The sequence below is a fragment of the Cryptomeria japonica genome, chromosome 11 (genome assembly GCF_030272615.1).
Source record: "Cryptomeria japonica chromosome 11, Sugi_1.0, whole genome shotgun sequence".
Lineage (NCBI taxonomy): Eukaryota > Viridiplantae > Streptophyta > Pinopsida > Cupressales > Cupressaceae > Cryptomeria > Cryptomeria japonica.
The window spans coordinates 420,697,504-420,720,893 of NC_081415.1; positions in this window are offsets into that span (position 1 = coordinate 420,697,504).

Below are 23,390 nucleotides of genomic sequence, written 5' to 3' on the forward strand. Positions count from 1 at the left end.
ATCTGCAACTTCAAAACACAAAATCTGCAACAAGGATATTAAATGCAAAAGGGACAAGAGTCCCACCAGGCATGCCAAAATGTATATGGTGAAAATGGATAACAACAATGTTGCAAGACTAAATGAATTCAACCACAAAACCCTAGCCTAACAACAACAAAGATCCACCATAACATATGAAGATTACCTAAGACAATGCAAATCAAATGAAATCACAAAGATTATACCATCACATGTCCAATAGGGTTTGGATCTCCATTCTTCCTATCTCCATTGATCTTGCTTGATATATTTGCTCTCAGATTTTATATGTGCACAAGAGCTCAACAAAGAACGGAAATGTGGTTGCAAGTAGGATCTCATATGAAAAGCATAGTGTAGTCAAATGCATAAATTGATTAGCCAGACAGTGTTTGATAATGAAAGAAGCATCTCCTTATATAGAAGACACCATAAGAAATGGAGGGATAAGATTGAGAGATGTAAAAAGAGGCCGACTATGATTAGAGGGTAGGTAAAGAAAATAATAAAATAATGAAAGGGTAGGTAGTGTAAGAATTAAGAGATGAATGACATGTGTCATGGGTAGAAAAGGTTAATGAATTAATTAAATAAATAAAGATTTATTTAATTAATAGAAGAAGTGGGATAATTAAATAAATAAGATATTTATTTAATTTAGGAAAAGGGTAATTTAAATAAATAAATGAATTTATTTAAATGAGAAATAAGGCTAGACGAGGATAAATGAATTAATTAAATAAATAAAGATTTATTTAATTAATAGAAGAATTAGGCTAAAATAATTAAATAAATAAAATATTTATTTAATTAGACATGACAATTTTAGGTGTCTACAATTTCAATACAAACTTGTTTACTTTGAAAGCTTATGGCCATTGATAAATAAGTCATTGTGATCCTTCATTATTGATCATTTTATTCTTTATAAGACTGTCACACTGTTCATTGAGAGGTCACTTTTCAGCTGCACCTATAACATTCCATTTACCTTATTATAATGCTTCTTTGTATGTAGTACCCCTCCCTCAATCATACTTTTTAGACGCATGTTTTGACTTCAGTTGACTTTTCAATGTATATTAGTGGATACAGTATATTGTGATATTTTACTCAGACATTATGCTATGATGTGTTATGCTTTAATTTGAGTTGCAATGTATGTTGTTCATGCAATATTTCCTTTTGATGGCTAAATGTTATTATATTGGATTACTGACATGGACCGACACATTTATTTTGTGTGTGTGATGCGTTATATACATGTTTTATGTTTGCAAGTGTATGGGGTGCGAGGAGATGATTACATCACGATTCTCCTTCATCGGTGTATTTGTTGTGGTTGTATATATATGCATATGCGGTTTATTGATGCAAGGAATTGCAGGTACAAGTACCGTGTAGGTACGGGGTATCGTCTCCACCTGGCTTCACAGGTCTGAGCGTACCTTATGACCCGATGAAAGTGGAGGAGATAGTTGTAAAGCCCTACATTTTGACCCTAGCCTTTCTCAAAGTGAGCATCGTCAGTCGTCCGTCATTTCCCTATGTCTGGTATGCAGGTCATGTGTTTATTTGGTTTACTTGAGTTGTTTGTTATGCGTTTGTGAAATTAAATATTAAATCTTAAAATGTTTAACTAGTTAATGTGTTTTATTTGCATATTTAAATAAAGGGATTAAAATTAATTGGGACCCCTTAGTATTATTAATTGTTAAATCAATTGGTTCAATTCATTAAATTAGGGAATTTGATTAATTGTATTTTCAAATTGTGAAATTTAAATCACGTGTTTGTTTTTTTTGAAAAGTTATTTAGAAATTGAAAAAAAACAATAAACAAAATATCCCACCCATTGACTTTTTAAATGAGAATTTTGATTTTAGAAATTTGGAAAATAAATCCATTTTAGGAAAAAGTTTGTTTTGAAAAGTGCTTAAAGATAAAATTATGTGATTGGTTGAAAGAATTTTAACCTAAAATAGATATTTTTGGTAAAACTTTTCTATTTAATCTGTGCATTCACGAGAATGAGGGAGAAAAAATTTGGGATACAAATTGGGATTTTTCAGTTTGTTGAAAAACTTCTACAATTGAAAATTGGTAGCTCTTCTTAGATTTTCGTCCAGGAAAGCTAATTCAGGAATAATATGAAATGGAATTCTCTGTGTATTCATGTTGAACCATTGTTTTGCTTGTTTGAATTTGTGCTTTTAAATCTGCCCGAGTATGAAAATCCAACTAATTAAACATATTTGGGGATTTAAATTTTATTAGTTTCCATTTTTCCAATTTGGGGAAAAATGAATTGGCTGGAAAAGTTTTCATGAAATTTCAATTTAATCTCCAATTTCTGGTTTAATATAGTTTGATTCATGTTATATTTCCTTTTAGTTATAGCTGAGTGTAGTTGTTTTGTTTCAAAAAATAATCTCCTTGGCAAGCTGTTATGCTGCCAACATTTTCAAAAAAAGGTTCATTCTCGATTTATTGTCTCATAAAATTTTTGAGTTTACTTTGTATTAAGGGGGTTTGATTTTTTATATGTTGAATTTGTGTTCTTTTGGATTGCACTTTTATGTTAAAAAAAATAAATTAAAATTTGACTGTCATTGGTTTTAACTCAGAAATTTTCCGAGTTGTTGTTTTGGGTAGTCGTTTATTAATTTTTTTTGTTAATTGGTGTTTGGGTGGGGGTGACGTGGTGGCCCAAGCCACCACGTACCCCATGGGAGGGGCGACATGGCTCGGACCATGCCATGGTTCCCCACATCCATGGGCTGTGGTGGGGGGGGACCACGTCGTGGCCTCCAAGCCACCGCCTCCCCTTTTATTTGGGGCCACGTGTTGGCAGGACCATATGGTGCTATAAATAATTTTAAAATATTTTTAAATTATTTATTTATTTAATTATTATTTAATAAATATTTTATATATATAATTTTTATAATTAGTGGTTTAAAATAATATGTGATTTAGAATTTTGGAAAGAATGAAAAAAGATATAATTATTGTTTTTGGAAACTAATATTTTTATTTTGGTAAAATATAAATATTAGTTTGATAAATAAATTAATTTATATTTTTATATGTGTTGATAAATATATATAATTATATAAATGAAATTTTGGTGTTTAGTTTATTGTGTAATGTTTATTTATATGATGTAATTTGAAAATAAGGTAAACTAGAAAACCTTGGTCGAATGGCTTTTTAAATGAAATGGAAATCATTGTCAATCTAGATTAACGAAGATCCGTGTTTAATTACTGTATTCACATTTATTTTCAAAACTGCAAGTCTTTGGCCGGATTATTAAATGTTCTCATGTGGTGGTTTTCATGGTTGTTCATGACTCGTGTCAAGGATTTGTCAGTTGGTTACATTGTGTAAGGGTTTTATTTGGCCAAGTGGTTTTCTATCATTTTGAACTCCATGTACATTTCATGTTATACCTTGGTTTTGGGAGTTTGTTTGTTCTTTTTGGTTAAGTGTCATAAGGGAGAGTGGCTTTCGATTGGGGGTCACGCCCAAAGTGGTTAGTAGGGTAACCCATCAAAATTTTGCTTAAGTGATAACTTAATAATTCATTAGGGGGTTTGGTAGATGAAAACACTAAGTAAGATAATTTTACCTCGCTCATGATTGAGTGCTAGTACAGACTCAGGATGCAGTAAGAAGGCCTGGAATGGAAAACCAACAACTTTGTCTTCACGAAAGGATTATTTGGGTCCACATGAGACTTGGATGGGGCCGGAGGTTTGAAAAAGGTTACTAGGGTAACCCAAGATGGGGGTCGGGACCTACAGAGGCCTACTAGGGTAACCATACCAAGCTATGTGATGACACTCGTCCCTTATGGTTACTAGTGTGTAGTCTTGTTGATTTCACCTGTTTTGTGAGTTTTACTTCATGTGTGTCTATCCGATGTTGTGAGTTCGACCATGTGTGTTTGCATACCTTTAGGCTGCTAGTGGGTCTTATTTCTATCTCCTAGCACAGTGGAGTGGTTCTTTTTGAGCCACATGGTCAGGTGGTAGTGCCACTTTCCATCGGGTGTGTTCGTCCCTTCTTGCGGGAGTTGGCTTCACAAGTGTTCCAGTTGCGCTTGGATTTGAGCATTTTGTTATGCAGTTGGATCCCATGTATCATGGATCATTCATTGTATATCTTGGACCTTTCATGGTCAGTTGTTATTAATTTGATATGTATGCCTTCATGGCAAGATGTAAATTGTAATGTAACATTATCTGATTTTGTAACTTAGTGATATATGGACAATGTAATTTTTATCTGAAGAAGCAAGCAATGTATGAATGTAAATTTAATGGCATAAGTTTTATTTGAATTATGGATGTAATGTATGGTTAGATTTCTAATGAATGATCTTAAACATGTTATCTATATTTTAGACTATTGGATGAATTAACTATTGATTAAGTGTAATTATGTTATTAAGTTTAATCAACTTAATTGGATTAATTATTATTAAGTAATATTAGTGGTAAACCTAGTTAATCAAGTTGGGAAACCCTTTAGGTGTTAAGTTAAGTCTTCCGTTGTGCAATCTAAACTTAATGTTAACTCAATGTATCATTAAACTTATTAAGTTTAAAAAAAAAATTATTTGCACTCTTATCTAGTGTTTTAGTTTTATCCCTTTGGGGTGTCCTGGAGGGGCGTTACATTGTATCACACAACTGCTTCTGTTGGATCTATTGTAATTAAAACTTTGTTTACAAAGAGAATATCTTCAATCCCATTGTTCTTTGTTGATGAGGCATAACTTGATAGATGCATATGCATGTATTACACTTGTATATTGAGTTAGTGCATAATGGGATGTCTCTTTAGTAACCTACAGTTACCCTTGCAAGAACAACTGCTTGTCCTATTATTGAGACAATGCCTTTTTGTTGTTATGTATCATAGATGACTCATATTTCTGATATGATAAACCATTTCTCTGTAGGGGTAATTATATGTTACTATTACACACAACTTATTATGCATTAGTTCATCTAAACTACCACTATTTGTTGTATTCTGGGCTCAACCCTTGTGGGAGCCACATTTTACTCCACATACTTTTATCTCGTTTCATGATTATGTGGTGATAGTGCACTTTTTCTGCACATCAAACAAAATATTAGATAAAACATGTGATAATTTGATCCCTATATTTGCACATGAAACAAACATGTTAGATAAAACATGATATTTGTTGTTATCTCATGGCATTCTCTTGATTTCTTGCTTCTGAATTTGACTCACTGATAGCTATAGGCATATATTTTGGTATTTTATATGTAAATAGACTATATTTTTGTTGAGTTTGAATATGAAGTATGATAACCTCATTTCTCAAACTCAAATATAAATTGTCTTTCAGGTACTCTTGGATTGAGAGCGGAAGAAGCTGGAGTGTATGGGTAGATAAACGTTCAACAACTCCTTCAAGTTTGGACTCATCATTCCAAGCAATGACGGGTTACCCTACCTTCATATTCATTTCTTATCTTCTGTAATATAGTTTATTTTCATATTTGTATGAAAGTATGTGTCTATAGTTTAGTAAGCTATTCCCACGGCTTGTGTGGGACACCATACATATTAATTGTAATACAAAAGTTATTTCTATGCAATCTTTTGTTGTCATTTATTTGAAATACTTGCATATGTGAAATAAACTTTGACTTTTACACCATAATGTGCAAAATGAAGAAACTTGTAAAAAATTGTGTACCTTTCTTCAAATGCAATGTGTAAGGCCTATAATGGGTCACCAAATTTGGCTGTAGCAAAATTTAGGTAACATGACTATGATATTTGATCAATACACCCTATCACTACTCTCTCATCCTTTTTGCCTATGATTTTCTTCATCATCTTTTGTACTTTGAATCTTAAATCTGAGAGTTGTTCTGTCTTTGCTACTATGAGACATTGGATTGTTTTGAGGGCTTTGTTATGATTGCTCATGGGTGCATGTGTGTTGCTCTTAGAAGGCTAATGGCTACCACTTTTATGATGTTCTATGATTTTCCAAGATCACAACTCTCTGTTCTTATGCAATTGACAATAATTATAAACTATCCTTACTACTCTTTGGTGCTAAATTCTACTCTAATGGTCTTGACTACACTTTTTATGCGGATTGACTGCTCACTGTCTTCTATAGGCTTCTTATGACTGTGCACACTATTATACTATCATGGATTGCATTATTTGAACTATAGTCATATTTAATCATCATGCTCACTATTTGCTGTCAGAGATTTGACTATCAAAGCCGGCTCTAGGATTGTTATTTTCCTTTCTTCAAAGATTTTGGTGCCTTGTGAATGGAAGATGCTAATGATGTTCATTTTCTTTTCTTTTCACCGCATCATCCATATCACTATAATCTCATTGAGTAGTTATGTGTTGCTTATGATAGAGACTATCAATTCACTGTCCTAGGTGATATATAGTTGATTAATTAGACTACCATGGTATGTATGATGCACACTTACCTCGGTTAAATCACAAAAAAAATGATAACATGATGGGCTCAACCCTTGTGGGAGCCTCATTTTATTCCACATGTTGTAACTTATAATATCAGTGTGAACTTGCAAAGTATTTCAGTGAAGATCATCAAACCTATACCTGCACAGTGAACAAACATGTTAGATAAAGTAATGAAGTTTAGATCGCTTCCTGCTTTTCTCTCTGATTCATGTAATGAATGTATAACAATCTGATGTATTATGGGGGTGAACTGTGCATTAGTTGATAATGTGTAAGTAAATATTTGGAGTCTCAAGCTCTAACTATTGAAGCAACTGGAGCTAAAGATGTAGAATTCAACTGTGGGATTTGTCATTCTAGGAAATGACAAATCCCTCTTCTTTTCTTATGCTTAATTCTCATATGCATTATTTTCCTTCATAATGCATCCTTTTAGTTATTCCCATGGCTTGTGTGGGACATTATACCTTTAATACTTATAAATAAAGAAAACAATCTTTTATGCAAAGGTGTATACTCTTGTTTCTTGTAAAACATTTGCATTGAATTCATATTTTTGAGAGAATTTTCTTCCTTTTCAATAAAGAACACTTAACAGAAAACAATGTATACTTGCACATTTAGTTGCACACGCTATTCCAACTCTACCTGATTGAGATGTAAGCGAAATTAGGTAACATTTTTTGTGATTTTTGCTAAATGCTTACTTGCTAAGCATCATGGACCAGTGGCTTGAGCTTATCCATTGGGCGTAGAGTCATTCTAACCTTACAAAATGTTTGAAAAAACATCCCTTTGCACTATTGTAACTCATTATGACACTGCTACAACCTCTTCTAATCCATTGAGTGCATGTGTAAGGTTTATTACAATGAAGTTACAAACTTTACTGTCATAAATGGTATATATCTACTTGATGAATTATGAGAGGGAAACAACAAGAACACCTTCTTATTCACCTATTGAACTAAAAAACAACTAACTAACTATGCACAAAGCACTTAGGGAAATAAAAACTGCATCTAATCTACTGTGCATCAACACTTATCTGACACCTACAATCCGCCCTAACCTATGCTAACCAAAATACCAAATCACTTAAATGAAACCATTCACAGGCTGGTTGAAATAACTGCCCATTCTTCTCAATTTACAATGTTTGACATGTTCATGAGCATCCAAGAAGAGATAAATTTTTGATTAAATACTGGTAAAGAGCTGAAATATGTCTTCAATACCATAAACAAGTTTACTTACCTCACAAATTTGATCATAACAAATCTTGTTTTGAAGTAAACAAGTGATCTAGGTCATCTCTTCTTCTTCTACCACATACTCATACTTGAGTGCAAGCATGACCTCTTGTACCTTAGTGGCCTCCAAAATGGCTAAATATCTAATTGGACAACCCCTAGATTAAACAAACTTTGAACTGTCATTGCTGGCTACTTTTCTTTCCTCCTGTTTTTCACAGTTGTCCAGCTCCATGGTCACCAAGTTTGGATTAGAGAGAAAATAATTTGGATGCTTAGAAAAAACAACATTACCTTCACCTTGCATAATAAATTGTCATGTTGATTCCTCCTCCATGGTCAATGGACAATCCTCCTCCACTAGGGTGGCTAACAACTCATCAAATCTATCAGCTCTTGGAAGGCTCTTAGGGATAGCTGACTCAAGTTCAAATTCATCATTATCATCCAAGGAAGTACACTCTAATGTAGGCTTATCCTTTTCAATGAAGGAAGGTAAAATTTCCAACAATGAAGAAGCCTCTTTAAACAAACTTTCATTAGATAAATCATCTTCAATCTCTTCTATATAAAAAAAAGGAAGCTCCTCCAACTAGCTAAGACCTTGCAAATCGGGTTCATGAAAAAGTTTCTTGACTTGAGAGAATGAACTCCTCTCTATCAGGACCATACTCCTGATGTTGTTTCAACACTTGTTCAAGCTTGTGAACATTCTTTTCTAGTTCATCATGATTGTCAAATCCTTCTAACAGGTCTAGATCCTTGTTATCCAACTTTGAACAAAACTGCTCAATAATCGAGTTGTGCACATCTCTCCAAAAAGATCAACAATATCTTTCACATCTAGAACATGCTCGAAGACATCAAAGCTCATACCTTGGAAAATGATATCAATTTCAGATTTATGTTCTTCTTTATGGTCCAAAACTCCCTTTCCTTGTTGTTGTCCTGGCTAAACCGATGAAATATTAGGACCATTTTCAACAAAAGTAGGAGGATCATTAGCTAAAACAATGGAAGATCCACCTTGAGAGGTCTTCTCCCATTCAATACTTTTCTACTGTAATTGGTAACACCTTATAGCTAAATGCAAAGGATTTACATCTCTAATCCTCTCCCAGAGTAAGTTGTCCTGATCAATGGGCTACTCTTCTTCTGCTTTCTCTTTAAAAGAAGGGTTATTCTGTTCAAAGCTTAATACACTAAACCTCGGAAGCCCTGCCCCAAAGAATGGGTTGGGAAAAGAAAGCGTTAAGTCTACTTCATACCTTGTCACCTCTCCTAAAAGAGATTCCCCATATTGCCTATTTTGCCACTCCATCTCCGGTTCTCTTTCAATAGCCCTCATTTGCTCTTGAAAATTTGACAATATATCTTTTGTGCTTATGCCAACAACCTGCTAGAACTGATTTTAAAAATAGCCATGTGGGTGTGGAATAAAAAGGTCTTCTTGGGAATGGTTATGAGCATATATAGGCTGCCATGAAACTTGAGTAGGGGTGGGTGGGTGGCAATCATGATGAGAATATTGATTATCTGCTGCTGCAGAGGTATTTTGAGTGAATTTAGCAGTATATTCAGTATGATATGGCTGGTGAGGGGGTGTATAAGCAAAATTTTCATGATATGGAGGGTGAAAGGAAATGTTCCCTTGAAATGAAGACATTCTCTTTCATACAAGAAGCTTCAAAATTAGAAAAATTCAGACTTTCTTTTAATAATGTTGAAACCTACCAGCACTTGTCCACTCGAAACCAATAGATATCCTTCTAGAGTCGCCAGGTGTGTTAAAAACTTTCCTCCAAAGGAAGAAAGTACTGTTGTACACACCAAACAATAGTAATGCATAGTACAAAAGAGACTGACAATCAGTTCTCAGTCCCACCGGGCATGCCAAAAATTGTTATCTCCTGAATGTGCACCCTTTGTTGAATCTTGTTCAACCACTTAGTGAAAACATTGGAAGATCTCTCAAAGTGTGGGATTTGAAAATAGAGATCACCCTCCGGAGAAGGCAGGCTTCCTAATGATTATCACTTTAATCTAACTAACTCTATTGTTTTGTAAAGGAAAAGGGAGAGAGAAAATATAAACTGAAAAACTAGTAATTTAAAGTAAGGGTGATACACCAAATTGAAAAGGACCATGAAAATCAGAAATTATGACACTCGTTTGCAATGACTAAGATAGACTTGCACAACCTACTTCTGTATATCATTGCGTAAGTACTTTATAAAGAGGGCCAAATGCTAGACTCTTAGGAGGAGAAAATCTTCACAACTAAATGTAACTTACATTCTTGATACAAATCATAACTTGCAACAAAGACACTTTTCTACAAAAAGGTGTAGCCACGGTTAGGAGGGATCTTAGGGAGATCAATCCAGATCATGCAACAAGAGTGAACACAATGAAAAAAAGATAAGATGATAGAGGCAATGTAGAATTGATCAAATTATATCATGAAAATTACTTACAATCTACCGACAACATGCGGGTTACAAGATTTGGCTCACTGGCCTACTACAAACAAGCTCATTTAGAGTACAGGTCAACTCCGGACCTCTAAATCTCAAGATCTATCCTTCCTGTTCTTTTGAATGAATTTTAATGCTTAATTGCATTGATTTATATGATCAAGAGAGATTCGCATCATCCCAAGAGGGATCCTCTGGAAAATTCAAAGGACGAAGTGTGGATCCAAAGGAAGGTCAGTCACATGCCAAGGAACATTGGAATCAATGAGTTGAAGCTCTGCAAGCTACAAAAAGGATCCACAAGATTCGCCAATAGAAAATAGGTCCAAGCGGTTTCAATGTTCTAAGACAGAAACTGTCTCAGAATCCAGAATTGATAACTTGCCAGAAAGATGTCCAAACGTCTCGCAGAGTTGGGGAAAGGAAGATGATCATGTCCACAAGAAAAATCCATCTTTTCAAGATCTGGTGAGAAAATATAGAAAGAAATACTGGATCTACAAAATAGGAATCAAACTGAAAATAAATGTTTTTGGTTGATGCAAGATTGTCGAGAACCGGGGATGCTCCTGCATTAGACATTTGAGGTTGTTGAAAAAAAGAGTACCTCACTTTGCTGGGGTTAGAGGAAAACCAAGATGGTCTACCTTTGCCTGAGAAATCCAAGAAGAATCTTCAACCAATCTGTCCTTCAACTTCACAAGATACTCTCTATACTGATTGCTCCGGGTGTTATGCCCAATCCTACTGTCCAAAATTTCTTCAATCTAATCTGGCTCCTTCCAGGGCATCTGCTTCTCCAATTCTTCAATATTGTCTTCACTGAATTATAATTCATGATATTAATGTAGATCTGCAATGTCATATAGGTGAAATACCCAAACTATCTGGTAACTCCACTTCATATGCATTTCCAGAACTGAATTTCCTCAAGATCTTACAAGGTCCAATTTTAAATGGTGTTCTGAAACTCATATGCAGATAAAATTCACATATGACAAAAGAGATTTCAAAATTGTTCAGGAAGAAAAGGAATGTAAGAATAAGGGTAAAATACTATTGAAAAATAATTTATTTCAATTAAGGTTGATACAAGAGGATGAAAGAGATTATGTGTATCACATAACAAGGAAGTTAATTAAATATATTGGAAAAAAGTTTTATAGTAGGAAAAGGAACAATATATCAAGCAGTGGGACTGATAAAACAAATAGTGTTGTCAGAAGGTGCATATTATTGCATGACCAAAATCAGGTATTTGACAGAGGAAAGGGAATATCATCAATTTTTGGGGGGCCTCAGGCCACCCAATTTTAATTCAGAGGAGAACCTACAGAAGGGGTGCTATCTAATGGTCTGCTTTTCTAGAGATAACTGAGATCTTGCTATGCTCACATGGAGCATACGTCCCCAGAAAGATCCATTGTTGGAACCCTAAAATTTTCAAATTTTAGAGTTCCAGATTCATGCCAAAAAGCATATTTCTATGTTCAATCATGTGTCACATCTATAATCAAGAAGGCTCTTCCATTTCCAACTCTAAGAAACCAGGTTTGGTGCATGAACAAGGTGGTTGATTTCCAGGTATGTATGTGGTTGCAAAGGCAAAATCATTCCAGGTACGCCTCTTTGAATCATAACTTCTTCTCACCTAAGCACTATTATGTCAATTTAATTGTTCATATGCATTTTGTATATCATAAATATATTATATGCCAAATTGTAGATCCTCTTGATAACAGTTCTTGTTTCTCTTGAGGCTAATCTATGTGCATTTTCTTAGAATGTATAAATCATGAATTGAAAGGTCATATTCAAGCATTGATAGCTCTTTCTCGTTAAGTCTTCAGGATGACAACATTGGTCAGGAGCTCTTTGTGGAGTTTATTATATTTTGGCCTGATAGATTTCTTATTAGATGAATTGGTTTTTGTGATTCTATGTATGAAAATGAAGTTATGTTACAGGTTTCAAAACTTCATCAACCCATCTAATATGTTTTTGAAAGAAAGACCAAAGGCAATTTTCAAAGGTTTACGCCAATGAAATTTTTCAGAAATGAAAAGTTGTCGACTTTGGTGATCAAAATATTTGCACTCAGTAATGATCTCAAGAAACCAGTTGGTGAAAGGTTTTTTGGTATATGGGATTATGACCTTGAGCGGTTTTGCAAGGATCGAAGAAGTTCTGATATGCTTTTTAATTGTTTCCTAACTGATCTTAACATAAAAATGCGTCGAAAAAAAGTTTTGAATTTTAACGATCGGAGGACAACCCACCTAATATTTTTATGTCAATTGCTTCCCTTTTAATTTTCACAGAGATCAGAGATCATTTGTTGTATTAATTTAAAATCTATATTGCCCAGGACTAGCTTCGATAGGCCAGTTTACAAAGCAAGTACCAAAAATTGGTGAGCTAATTGAAATTTGAAATAAAACCCATGTTTTATTTAAATTATCATAACGTTTGACCAAGTTTCGTGGTAATCGGATGCCTAGTTAGTCGGCAATGAAATTACACCAAAATGAGTCGTAGGAGAAATTAATTTTTTTATTCTCTTGCATAGTTTGAAGCAGTTTTAAAAGGGAAGATTGACAGAAGTACTAAATTAAAAATAATGCTCTCGGAAGAGAGATAATAAAGCCTCTATGCCTAATTAATCCAAACATAAGGTTAAAGCAATTTCAAAAGAAAGTTCTATAGTTAAAGAAAACCATTTATTGGCGAAGCATAAACATGATCAAAAGAAAAATGATTTTGAGTAAAAACTACAGGCCTAGGTGCAACAAGAGATACTAACTTGGCGAAGAGAATTGGAGTTGCTACTACTCTTGAACTCAGAGCTACCGGTATTCCATATGCATTTTGTGTGGGTGTATGTCGTAATCCACGATGAGGGAGGAGTCAATGAACACAATACTCTGGCAACCCAATATGATCTTTTCCAGATTCACATGCGTCCATACTTGTAATCCTTAGCAAAGAGGTGTGTCAATTGCTATGGTTTCTTACTTTAGGTGGAATGGAGAAAAAATTACGCAAACCTATACCTTTTAAATAGGATTTTGAAAGATACACTCGGATTCAAAGGATTTATCATTTCAGATTGGGGAGGAATAGATAGAATCACCCTGTCACCTGGCATCCTTGGTTCGTATGGATTTATCTCTCATGAACAATGAATCTACCTACTTGATGAGCAGAGCATTGAAAATTCTTGAAAAAGTGTGCAAGTATGTCGTAAGAACATGGTAATTATTATGGATAATATGTTGCAGGAGATCCAGACGCAGTATACACTACATCATCAATCTTACTTTCTTTATTTTGCAAGTGAAGTAATTAAGGTCTTTGGCAGTGATCCTTCATGTGCAAAGTATCTGGGAGGTTTGATCACAGAGCTTTTTGGGAAAATCATAGGCTTACTCAAGACATCTCAGGAATTTACCGAGACCAGATATTGCAGATGAATGTTTTATTTTGTCATTAAGATGCATTAGAAATTGCAGTACTCAAGCAACCCTAACCTAATTTTCATCGGGCATTGGGATAACATAAAACAACCTTCCCCGATAGCCAAAGTTACCCCGATGAAGACATGGGGAGAGATCACATTTTCATTTTAGTCATCGGAAATCGGGGTAATAATAAAAAAATACCTTTCTGATAATAGAGAGCTATGCCGATGGAGATCATTAAGGTAATATTATTTTAAATTTTCTTTGCCATTAGGTAAGTATTATTAATTAAATATTTTACGTTTTGATTTTTTCGAATTGTAAACTTCAAAAAAATTACTTAGAGCAATATTGTGATTATAGTAAATTATAAAAGGGATATTTTATAATCTTTACTATTGCAGTTTTATTATTTTAATTATTTCATTACGAAATATGATATTTTAGCTTTGCTCTAATGTATATATCAAGGTGAAAGCATATTTATTTGAGGGCAAAGATTATTTTTATTAACATTTGCATAAGGGATTATTTTGTTAAAATTTTATTTTTCTAATCATCCCTAATGTAAATTTCCATTCATCAATAAATTGATTATGCCATTTTGTGTGCAGAAATATTATACTTATTTCCTCCACGGGCAGTAAGTATTTCTCACTAGAGGTTCAATATAATGATTTTTTTTTAATTATTTAATGCTTTAAATCATTATTATGAATATAGCATTCTTACATTGCAAATAATATTCCAATATTATTTTTTATCCTTTGAATTACAAAAGAAATATTTTGTTAAACAGATAAAAGATATTTTATTCAAAATTACATTTTAGAATGTTTCTTTACTTCAAATAAAATAGTGAATAGTATTTGATATTTAATGGGTGAATTTTGTGTTTACCCTAAGTAAATAAATTGAACATATTCATTAGGGTAAATTATTTACATCATATGATAATGTTTGATTGATTTTTGCAAAGTATTTATCCTATATGATAAAATATTCCCAAGAAAAATGAAGTTGCCCTAAAAGGATGAAAAGGTATTGCAAAGTTGGAATATTCATCCATGGATATCATTTTCCAAGGGAACTATTATTATTTAGTATAAAGTATTTTCCCTTCTGTTATTATTTGGAAATATATACTAGGGTAAATATTTTGTTTTCCCAAGTATAAATATCACTTTGCAAAATATCCTCTTGATGATATACTTTGATTAAGGAGGGTTAATCTTGCATTAGGGAAAGAGATTATTAATCTTTCATAAGCAAAACCTAATCGAGAGTAATTAATTTTTTAAATCAATGAATTTGATTGGTTTAGTTTGTGTGTAGGATATTTTGTCAAAGTTTGGTGATGAGGAATATCGAGGAGTTCAAAAGCAGAAGTGGAATTTTATCAAAGAGAAAGATTAGAAAGAACATTATTAAAGCATCATTTAGTATTTTTAGGGTTCCCTTGTAATTATTTATTAAACCAAAGGGTGTGTCCTTTGCAAGGAATGCAATTGTCTGTAACTCCCTTTTATGTATGAAAGAGTGTGTCCTTTCATATATGTATTTTGATTCACATACTAATAGGAAGTCATTTTTGTATGTAATAATGGGGGGAAATCATAAGAACAGGACGACGTGATGTAAGGACTGAATGTCAGTTTGTATTAGGGAAGTCTATAGGAAGAAGAAGTATCATTTAATGCAAGCAATCTGTAATGGAGTATCTGCAAGTGCAGCTTATGTATGCAATTATTTCCTGAAGATTAATATACAAGGTTCGATGTTTCTTTTTCCGAATACTATGTACAATTTTGTGTTGATGATTATCTTTGTCCTCTTGATAAATCTATTTATAGATTTGCTATGATGTGAATCACATGTCGTTGCATTAAGTGAAAGATTGAGTTCTTATTGTTTGTGTAACGCATACTGAACCTTCATAGTTGATGAGAAGTTGTCTCTTGAGTTGATAAGATATTTTATCCACAAAGTGTCATATATATCCTTGGATAGAGGCACTGGTCTGTTATTGATCTTTTAAGGTTTTGATCTGTATGCATTCAAGGTCCTTGATAGAGAAACGTTCTTCCCAAATCCTATAAGAACTGATCTATGAAGATTTCATTTAAGTCCTAAAAGCAATCTCATTTTCAATATACATTCACAATCATTTCTTTTCAAAGCATTCAGTTAAAGCACATAATAAAGCATAGTTGCAGAATAATAATTTACCAGTTGTGAAAACTTGCTAAAAGGTTTAAATCCACTATAAATAACCTCTTTAGTGCTTGAGAGGAAGAGGCACACCCAGCTAGGTTCAGTGGAGCCTAAAGTGTAGAGGGATCTAGTCCTTGACTGTCCCTGTTCGTTGGCCAAGGTTGATTGGACTACTTGAGGATTTGGCAAGTCTTTTGGTTTTCCAATCTGTGGTTTTGGGAACCAACACACACAACATGGATCAAGTCCTAAAATCCTATTTATTACTCCTCAAGTACACACCATTCCTAGATCTTATAGGTTGATGTTTCCTTGCACAAACAATGTATAAAAATGGGAAGCCTTGGTCATGAGTATCAAAGTAGCAGTAGAATGGAACATCACAAAGTTACTAGTCTATGGGGACTCTCAGCTGGTCATCAATCAAGTCAATAATGACTATCAGACAAAAGATGACAAGTTGATGCCATACAAGAGAATGGTGGATGATTTTAAGAAATACTTTGTTGAGATCAAGTTTGAACACATTCTAAGACTTGAAAACAAAGCTGCAGATGCCATGCCAACCATCGCCTCTCTTCTACAAATACCAGAACAACAGACTTGTTATGAATTCCTAGTGGAATAATTGATTTCCCCAACCTATGAAAATCCCGATTTCCAAGTCATATGCCACCTAGTCGGTTCTAAATCTCCAACCTATGGGAAAACCTATACATATCTGAAAGACAATACTCTTCCACCTGATCTATCCTAGAACCAAAAATGAAACCTTATCTATCAAGCAGCCTGGTAAACCCTAACAATAGATATACTTTATTGATGAGGTGTGGATGGTACTCTCCTCATGTGTCTTAAAAGTAACGAATCTAAAACGGCCTTACAAGAGGTTCACGAAGGTATTTATGGTACTCATTCAAGTGGTCCTACTCTAGCCAAGAAACTTCTTAGAATGGGATACTATTGGCCAAACATGGAAAATGAATCTTATCTATTTGCTAGAAAGTTCCAAAAATGCAAAATTCATGACAATCTTATACATGCACCAACACAAGAGCTGCAACCATTCACAAAATCATGATCGTTCTGTCAATGGGGACTTGACCTCATGGGTAAGATCCATCCCTCCTCTTCCAATGGACATGAGTTCATAATCACAGCCACAAAGTATTTCACAAAGTGGATTGAAGCCGTTCCATTAACCAGTGTTATCGACAAGCAAATATTCTCATTCATATTGAACTATATTATCTATCGGTACGACATTCCTAGTTCCATTATCCCTTCAAGAACTACGATGCATATGAACTTTGTGAATGATTCCATATATAGCATCACTTTCCACACCTTATTATCCTCAATGGAATGGTAAAGAAGAAGCTTCAAATAAAATCATTTTGAAAATCCTAAAGAAAACTATGAACGATGTTGGTCATGATTGGCATGTCCAATTAAATCTTGTCTTATGGGCATACCGAACTAGCATCCATACCCCAATAGGAGCCACACCATATGCACTTGTATATGGATTAGAATCTATCTTACCCATTGAGGTCGAGCTACCTTCACTCAAAGTATCATTGAAAGGATTCATCCTAGATGAGGATTACCGGGTATCTAGACTACAAGAGCTAGAGTTGCTAGATGAACGTCATCAACATTTTTTTGATCATCTAAAAGCATATCATCAAAGAATGTCCAGAAGTTATAACCACAGAGTGAAGCCAAGAATGTTTTAGGTCGATGACTTGGTACTAAAATAAAATCCCCACAATCAACATGATTGGGAAAAGAAAGGCAAATTTGAACTAAATTGGCTAGGTCCATTCATTTTCATATCAGCATATGGATCTAGGGCATATCAACTATCTACATTAGAAAGGGATCTATTTAATGAACCTATCAACAACACCCATCTCAAGAATTTATATACCCGAGTCATCCACTGCACTAAAAAATCAAGAAAATACAAAATAAAAATAACAAAATAAAAAATAAAGCAAGAAAAAAAATTTAAAAAAGTAAAAAATCAACAAAGTGCAATACAAGAAAGTAGTGAAAACCTGGCAACAAGCACTATCTGTGATTGATCGACTCTTCTATATATTAGTACATATATCATATATCTACTTTTCACTATCATTATCCATATCCATAATTTAAAAAAGCTTCATGTACACCTCGGGCATTTTAGTAATATCTCACCATGGCTTGGTGATCATTGTATATATCCATAATAAAAGGTTGTGTCTATACCGAGGGAAAAAATCCTGAACTCAATGGGGGTAGTTCACTTTGATCTTAAACAAGCAAGAAAACAAACAATAAGACATGTGCCTCAAACAAGGATCACAAAAATCAATAGTGAACATTGACACCAAATTTCCCAAACACACATGGTAGAATACAAACCAAAACCAAACTAAAATCCATTAGCAAGATTTTTTTATCTGACAAGGGGCATGAATAAGTGTGAATGTTCATCTATGGTATTTTGATTTTTGTTATCATATCTCTTGAGTGACTCAAGGATGTCTTGACACTAGAGAAGCAAGGAAGGAGCTTGATTTTTTTTTTGTCTATTGTTTGTGAGTGAATCCTTAATCCTATGCAAATTTTTTGCAAGATGTGATCGGTAATGCATCATCAAGGGCATTTCGGATTTGTATAGGAAGAAGGTTAAATCTTGTCTATTTTATGCAAACAAAACTTAGGTCATCTTGGTTCAATTATACCTTGATGCTTGTGTCATTTTGGAATATTAAAATCCATGTAAGTTGTACTCAGGTCATCATGGTTCAATTATACCATCGATGTTTGTACTAACTTTCAACATCTTAAAAGCTCAGTATTTCAACATCTTAAAAGCTCAATAATGATAAAAAGAGCACAAACAATTGACCAATAGAATGATAAGCTGCATAATTAGGCTTGCATGGCTACAAATAACATCATCATCATCATCATCATTGCATTTAGTTATACATCATCATGCATATGCATAAGCATCAATAAACACATCCTCATGATATAGGTATAATCATCATATAAACATGTCACAATAAAATCATGTAGGTCACATCATCATAAAATCACTCACCACATGGAAATCACATGCATACATAAGTAGGAATCATATAGGAATCTGTAGAATATAGAGCTAAAATTAAATACATCCATCACATCTAAAACATCTAGAAACATCACATCATCTAACATAAGTACATCATGTGGATCCAAAGAAAATCATCATTGCATCTCATAAAATAATTAAAATAAATCACTATCAAGGGTACACAGATATCATAACCAAATAAGAGATACCAAAAAATGGTCAACATCATATAACTATCCAAATAAATCAGTGTATACATCATGATCGGGGCACATAGATCTATGCATGGCTATCACAAGAGGTTGTAGCCCTAGCTCCACATGTACCCAAAGGACCAGTACCTGCACTACCACCACTCAGATCTCTCCTAGGATCCATGACTCCCTGACTCTATGTGCCCCGCTGTGATCCCCCATGCCTAGAACTTTGTGCATAGGATGCTGCTTGTCTCTCTAGGGGCACAACTTAAAAGTAGAGACCCCAATAATACTCAACCTGTCCTATATGATATACAAGATCTCTCATTGTCTCTCTAGTTAGTCCCTGAGTGGCTGTTTATTGTAAGGTCTGAATCAGCTCCTCGGAATAGCCATATCCCTTTATAGTTTTATCACGCTTAGTCGTCAACTAAGCAATATGTGCTTGTGCCTATGCTTGCTTCACTTGTAACCCCTATATCATAGACTATAAGGCCACTATCTAGACTTGCTGCTAGTGGGGTGGTACTATAATCTATACTATTGGCTACTATGATGGTTGGGGATCTTGTGCCACCTGCACTGAGATATCCTATAGGGGAGTTGGTGCTGGAGGCATATCTACTCACCTCCACCAAAAATGGCTGCTCATCCTTTGTCTCCTCCTCTATCTCCTCTAACTTAGAATCATCCCCTCCATAGCCCCTGATACCACCAATATCCTACCCAGTCTATAAAGGTCCACCCTAGCCTGCATCTCTCACTCCACCACCCCTCCCAATTATACCTCCATGGTGCAAGAGCACCTAGTTTTTTACTAGTTTAGTTGATGCATTTCCAAATTTTAGAAGGATTGATCATGTTTGGGATCAATGAATGAATAATGGATTGTGGTTAGATCCACAAGTGTGGTTTAGAGTTATTTTAAGTGTATTTTTCATCAAAGTGTGTTTGTTTTCTCAGTTTTGGCCAATATGCCCGTGTAAGCCAAAAATGACATTATTTTACAAAATAGGGTAAAACTCATTGTAAGGCCTTATTACAAATTTGGTCATGTTTTTTTAATGTTAGGGAACCATCCTAGGAGGTTTGGAATGTAGAGAAATGCCTAAGTTGTAAAAATGCAAAATGGAGCAAAAGTTGTCATTGTTGCTTGACAACTTTTTGCAACTTTTTGGGCAACTTTGTAAAATTGAGCAAATCACTAGTTAGGAAACCGATGAGGAGTTTTTTATGACCAAGGAGTCATATAAAATGTTTTTTCAGTGATTTGACATGGGTTGGAAGATCCAAGAGTAAGTTTGAATAAACTTTGAAGACAATTTCTAGATTTTTGCTATATATTTTGTCAATTTGGTAGCAGCAATCCGTACCAAATAGATTGATCTTGTTATTGTTCTTTCATGGTGATTTATTTTATGATATTGTGTTTCTCAGGAAGTGTTTGTATCTTTCCTTAGTGCAGGTTTGGTGTGTGTTTGCAATTTATCTCTTACTGCACTACTCTCGGTCTGAGCAAGGGTTTAAGACCCTAGACATGGTTCCAACTTGAAATCCCATTGTGTTTGTTCAATGGCCCTTGGGATTCAAGTCATGGAACCTTTTTATAGTGTACATATTATTTGGAATGTCCTGGAGGTTGTTTGGAAGCCACTTTCTATCATGTCCTAGGTGAGCTCTACCATAGCTCGATTGGGAATATGACTGCCAATTTGTCTTTACTTGTAGAGATGAACAAATGTGAATGTGACAAGTATTTGGAATGGAAGAATGATGCAAGACAAATTCTTAGTGAAGATATGGAGGTATGATAGGGTGTAGAAGGTAATAAACTCTATTGGTGAAGACTGCTAATTCTAAAACCCTCAAAAGTGCCATTTTTGGGATCCGTACCGATACGGACAAACCAAACAGCCTACCCTAGTGAATCCAATTTTTTGTCCAAAAGGGTACTCAGATCACTAAAGATTTTGGGAGGTCCTTTGAGTATTTTTTGAGTAATTGCACAAAAACCGGTAAGGTGGGGCTAATAGGGGCTCTAGGGCTACTAGGCCTAGAAAATAGGAAGAAGAGGAAGCGATGGGAAAATGGAGAGAAACCAATTGAAGAACCAATTGAATGGAGTTGAAACACTTACCATAAACCCCCTGAGACCCTTACAAGTATGTGTTGGAGGTTTGGATGATCTAATGGTTGGATTTACTCTAGTGAATCCTAGCCATGCTTGAGAGTAACTGCAGAAAGAAAATTGATAGGGAGCACTCCAAAGGAGTTTGATTGTTTGATTTGTTAATGGACAAGTGAAGAGTGTTGGAATTCCACTAAAACATCCTTTACCTACCTATTGAGAAAGGTGTAACTCTTTTGTGAGATTCTCCCCATCAAAGTGGTATCAGAGCGAGTTAAGATTTGGGAAGAAACCAATTCATGTCAGAGACTGAGTTAGTAGGAGAAAATAACCTCAATATGGTGACCAATGTAGAGTTAGCCAAAAAGGTAGAAGATCAAGAGGAAGATATTACAATCCTCAGGGTAAGATTACAATAGTTGGAGAGAAAACTAGGCGAAGTTGAAGACAAGATTGAGAAGGTAACAATCAAAATCAATGAAGGGAATGGTAAAGAAGTAGTAGAAGAGGATGGTACACCTAAACCAGATCCTATTCTACCTGAAGAACCTTTCCTTAGAGCCATCAAAGAATTAGGAGGGAAGTCCCTAGAAGGAGTGCCACTTTTTTATGTAAAAATGGAACCATAAGTGGTCATGGAATGGATTGAAGGATTGGAGAATCACTTTGAATGTGATGGAATTAGTGAAGCACAAAAGGTGAAGGTAGCTAAATATAGATTGAGAGGACTAGCCTTGACTTGGTGGAAGTTCATCCAAGACAAGAGGCAAAAGGAGGGTAAGAACCCAATTTCCACTTGAAAAGGAATGCTAGCCAAGGTGAGAGAAGCCTATATCCCTAAAGACTATGAAATTAAAGTACACAAGAGGAGACAAAACTTGAGACAAAGAGAACTAGATGTGAGCAGCTACACTGAGGAATTTCAGAAATTGTGTTTGAGATCTAAGGTGGTAGAAGATGAAAGCATCAAGGTAGCTAGGTATTTGAATGGTTTGAGATGTAATATACAAGAAGAGTTAAGTTTGGTGTGTCCTATTATTGTCCACAAGTGCTATCAATTGGCACTCAAGGTGGAAGAGAAGAGTAAAAAGAAACAAGAGTAGAGCAACAAAGGTAGAGGTAGGGGAAGAGATGGCAGAGGTCATAGAGGTAGCTATGGTGGAAGAAGTGTAGACCAAAGATCCCAAGGGGAATCCATGTTGGTAGAACAAAGTGGTGATTCCAATAGCAAAAGTAGCTATAGAGGAAGGGGATCTAGCAACTCTAGTAGAGGAAGGTCTAGTGGATCAGGAAGAGGGTCCTATTTCACCACAATGAAGTGTTACAATTGCCATCAACTTGGACACTTGGCCTATAGATTTTCTAAGAAGACTTCTTCATCTGAAGGAGGTGAGAGGAGAGTAAATTATATTCAGGAAGATGCAAAAAATGTGAAGGCATCATAAGTGAGTTTAGATTCTAAGGTTGGAGAGAATCTCATGATGAGAAGAGTCTTGATCAAAGAACTAGTTAAGGAAGAACCTATCCAAAGAAGATCCTTGTTTAGGATAAAGTATGCATAGTGGTAGTGGATTCAGGTTCCATTGATAATATAGTGTCAGAAGAAGCAGTAAGTAAACTCAACCTCCAAAGGATCCCACATAGTCATCCATATAGGGTTACTTGGCTCAACAAGGGGTAGCATGTTCTAGTGAATGAACAAACTTGGGTGGAGTTTACCATAGGAGGCTACAAGGACAAAATCTTGTGTGACATCTTTCCAATGGATGCATGCCACCTACTTCTAGGTAGTCCTTGGCAATTTGACAGGAAAGCAATACACCATGGAGAAAAGAATGCCTATAATTTTCAAAAAGATGGGATTACCTATAAAATTCAGTCCATAGGAGATCAAGAAGAGGGAAGATCTAAAGGTTCCAATGTGTTATTGGTTGGTGAGAAGGAAATAATTAACACTCTCAAGGAAGGAGAAGGAGTGGGGTTTGAAATGGTAGTGAAACCAAAAGAATAA